Genomic DNA, 4762 nt, shown 5'->3' with positions numbered 1-4762 from the left:
TGTCGTCTTTAGGCCTGTTCATTGTTGGAAAACCCTGAACTATTGACATTAAGAGAATAACTGCCTGGCCTGAACATTGAATATGACATATGCGTCATATACCCAACAGCTGTTATTCAGTCGCTGTGATGGAAGAGTTTGCTCACATTTCTGCCTACATAGAGCCAGGGGTTATCGACCAGAACATCAATCAAAGAGAATATGGAAAAAGCATGTGGAGGACATGTAGTCATTAGTTGTACCCCAATATTAGGGTCGGTCCACCAAGTGATGTTTGAGAAATCTGACTTGGTCCCTCCCCCCCAATTTTTTTGTTTATATACATTTCACGTTTATATTAATTAAAAAATACATTTTCCCATCTCAAAGAGATTAATTTAAAAAAAGACTTAAGTGCCAAATAAAGTAACAGGGTTGACTGTAACGGGCTTGACAATGTAATCTTAAATCAGCCATAAATCCCCTTGTGACAGGGGGAATGGAAGCTTGTTGTGTGCAACAAGGAATGGCCATTGAATCCAAGCTTCACATAAAAGAAAGCTAAAACATTTCTGGCCTGTCTATCTGTGGGTAACAGGGTTGAAGAGTTATGTTCGACCCACTCAGTTTTCCACCACAAAACACCAGCAAACCGCCAAAAAGAGTAGTACCATCTTACCTGCTTTTACACTGATTTAATTATTCCGATGTTCAATTTTTCTTTAGAAAAATAATTGTTCAGTTCACGTAACAGGGTTGACCTTAAAATGAAGGACAGTTGTTAATGAATCACTAATCACATTACATAAATTGACTGTCAAAACAACAAAATAACTAGGGCTTTACATTAATGGTCAAACGTTTAAATTAACTAGGTTGAAATCTTCCTAGAAGTGACACAGGGTTGACGGAGGTAAATGTCAAAATGCAGTATTTTGGCACTTTAGCAATCCTTTATTCATATATAAAAATCTGATTTATTGAATGTTCCATGTGGTCTATATTAAAGGGTACTACATTTAGCAGGCATTTAAAATGCAATATTGGTGCACAATTTATACATAACTAGCAAAGGGATGCAAAAGGGACTCTTCGTGAAATAACCCAGTTCAACACACTCACACGCAGCTACTCCCGTTACATATTTTTGTCGGCCACATGCTGTATCTACATACTGTATAAGGACTATTAGCTACATACAGTTGAAGTCGGAAGTTTACATACACTTAGGTTTGAGTCGTTAAAACTCGTTTTTCAACCACTCCACACATTTCTTGTTAACAAACTATAGTTTTGGCAAGTCGGTTAGGACAGCTACTTTGCATGACACAAGTACTTTTTCCAACAATTGTTTACAGACAGATTATTTCACTTATAATTCACTGTATCAAAATTCCAGTAGATCAGAAGTTTACATACACTAAGTTGACTGTGCCTTTAGAATATTCCAGAAAATGATAGCAGATAGGCTAATTGACATCCTTTGAGTCAATTGGAGGTGTACCTGTGGATGTATTTCAAGGCCTACCTGAAAACTCAGTGCCTCTTTGCTTGACATCATGGGAAAATCAAAAGAAATCAGCTAAAACCTCAGAAACAAACATTGTAGACCTCCACAAGTCTGATTCATCCTTGGGAGCAATTTCCAAGGTACCATCTGTACAAAAAATAGTATGCAAGTATAAACACCATTGGACCGCGCAGCCATCATACCGCTCAGGAAGGAGACGCGTTCTGTCTCCAAGAGATGAACGTACTTCGGTGCGAAAAGTGCAAATCAATCCCAGAACAACAGCAAAGGACCTTGTGAAGATGCTGGAGGAAACAGGTACAAAAGTATCTATATCCACAGTAAAACAAGTCCTATATCAACATAACCTGAAAGGCTGCTCAGCAAGGAAGAAGGCACTGCTCCAAAACCGCCATAAAAAAGCCAGACTACGGTTTGCAACTGCACATGGGGCCAAAGATTGTACTTTTTGGAGAAATGTCCTCTGGTCTGATGAAACAAAAATATAACTTTTTGGCCATAATGACCATCGTTACATTTGGAGGAAAAAGGGGGAGGCTTGCAAGCCGAATAACACCATCCCAACCGTGAAGCACGGGGGTGGCAGCATCATCTTGTGGGGGTGCTTTGCTGCAGGAGGGACTGGTGCACTTCACAAAATAGATGGCATCATGAGGATGGAAAAAGATGTGGATATCTTGAAGCAACATCTCAAGACGTCAGTCAGGAAGTTAAAGCTTGGTTGCAAATGGGTCTTCCAAATGGACAATGACCCCAAGCATATTTCCAAAGTTGTGGCAAAATGGCTTAAGGACAACAAAGTCAAGGTATTGGAGTGGCCATCACAAAGACCTGACCTCAATCCTGTAGAAAATTTGTTGGCAGAACTGAAAAAGTGTGTGCGAGCAAGGAGGCCTACAAACCTGACTCAGTTACACCAGCTCTGTCAGGAGGAATGGGCCAAAATTCACCCAACTTATTGTGGGAAGCTTGTGGGAGGCTACCCAAAACGTTTGACCCAAGTTAAACAATTTAAAGGCAATGCTACCAAATACTAATTGAGTGTATGTAAACTTCTGACCCACTGGGAATGTGATGAAAGAAATAAAAGCTGAAATAAATCATTCTCTCTACTATTATTCTGACATTTCACATTCTTAAAATAAAGTGTTGATCATAACTGACCGGGAATTTTTACGAGGATTAATTGTCAGGAATTGTTTAAAACTGAGTTTAAATGTATTTGGCTAAGGTGTATGTGAACTTCCGATGTCCGATTTTCCAAAATGTTTAAAGGCACCGTCAACCGTCCAGTAAACCTTCTGACCCACTGGAATTGTGATAAATGAAATAATCTGTCTGTAAACAATTGTTGGAAGAATTACTTGTGTCATGCACAAAGTAGATGTCCTAACCAGCTTGCCAAAACTATAGTTTGTTAACAAAAAAGTTGTGGAGGTCAACCATCTCTGCAGCACTCCACCAATCAGGCACTTATGGTAGAGTGGCCAGACGGAAGCCGCTCATTAAAAGGCTCATGACAGCCCGCTTGGAGATTGCCAAAAGGCACCAAAATGACTCTCAGACCATGAGAAACAAGATTATCTGGTCTGATGAAACCCAGATTGAACACTTTGGCCTGAATGCCAAATGTCACCTCTGGAGGAAACCTGGTACCATCCCTACGGTGAAGCATGGTGGTGGCAGCATCATGCTGTGGGGATGTTTTTCAGCGGAGTACAGAGAGCTCCTTGATGAAAACCTGCTCCAGAGCGCTCAGGATCTCAGACTGGGGCAAAGATTCACATTCCAACAGGACAGCAACCCTAAGCACACAGCGAAGACAACACAGGAGTTGCTTCAGGACATGTCTCTGAATGTCCTTGAGTTTCCAAGCCAGAGCCAGGACTTGAACCCTATCGAACATCTCTGGAGAGACCTGAAAATAGCTGTGCAGCGATGCTCCTCATCCAACCTGACAGAGCTTGAGAGGATATGCAGAGAAGAATGGGAGAAACTCCCCGAATACAGGTGTGCCAAGCTTGTGGCGTCATACCCGAGGCTGTAATCGCTGCAAAAGGTGCTTCAACAAAGTACTCAGTAAAGAGTCTGAATACTTATGTAAATGTAATTTTTCAGTTAAAAAATATTTATAAATTAGCAAAAATGTCTATGGGGTATTGTGTGTACTGTGTAATCCACCCACCTGACAGGTGTGGCATATCAAGAAGCTGATTAAACAGCATGGTCATTACATAGGTGTACCTTGTGCTGGGGACAAAAGGACACTCTAAAATGTGCAGTTTTGTCACACAACACAATGCCACAGATGTCTCAAGTCTTGAGGGAGTGTGCAATTGGCATGCTGACTGCAGGAATGTCCACCAGAGCTGTTGCCAGAGAATGGAATGTTCATTTCTCTACCATAAGCCACCTCCAATGTTGTTTTAGATGATTTGGCAGTATGTCCAACTGGCCTCACAACCGCTGACCACATGTAACCATGCCAGCACAGGGCCTCCACATCCGGCTTCCTCACCTGCTGGATCGTCTGAGACCAGCCACCCAAAGAGCTGATGAAACTGTGGGTTTGCACAAGCGAAGAATTTCCACACAAACTGTCAGAAACCATCTCAGGGAAGCTCCTCTGCGTGCTCGTCGTCCTCACAAGGGTCTTGACCTGACTGCAGTTTGGCGTCATAACTGACTTTATTGGACAAATGCTCACCTTCGATGGCCACTGGCACGCTGGAGAAGTGTGATCTTCACAGATGAATCCCAGTTTCAACTGTACCGGGCAGATGGCAGACAGCGTGTATGGCATCGTGTGGGCAAGCGGTTTGCTGATATCAACATTGTGAACAGAGTGCCCCATGGTGGGGTTATGGTATGGGCAGGCAGGCAGGCAGAAGCTACACACAACGAACACAATTGCATTTTATCGATTCCAATTTGAATGCACAGAGAAACTGTGACAAGATCCTGAAGCCCATTGTCGTGTCATTCATCCGCCACCATCACCTCATGTTTCAGCATGATAATGCACAGCCCCATGTCGCAAAGGATCTGTACACAATTGCTGGAAGCTGAAAATGTCCCAGTTCATCCATGGCCTGCATACCCACCAGACCTGTCACCTGTTGAGCATGTTTGTGATGCTCTGGATCAACATATACAACAGCGTGTTCCAGTTCCCGCCAAGCAACTTTGAACAGCTATTGAAGAGGAGTGGGACAACATTCCACAAGCCACAAGCCACAATCAACAGCCTGG

This window comes from Salmo salar, chromosome 13, assembly GCF_965601325.2.
Source record: "Salmo salar chromosome 13, fSalSal1, whole genome shotgun sequence".
Taxonomy (NCBI): domain Eukaryota; kingdom Metazoa; phylum Chordata; class Actinopteri; order Salmoniformes; family Salmonidae; genus Salmo; species Salmo salar.
This window is presented reverse-complemented; position numbering follows the sequence as displayed.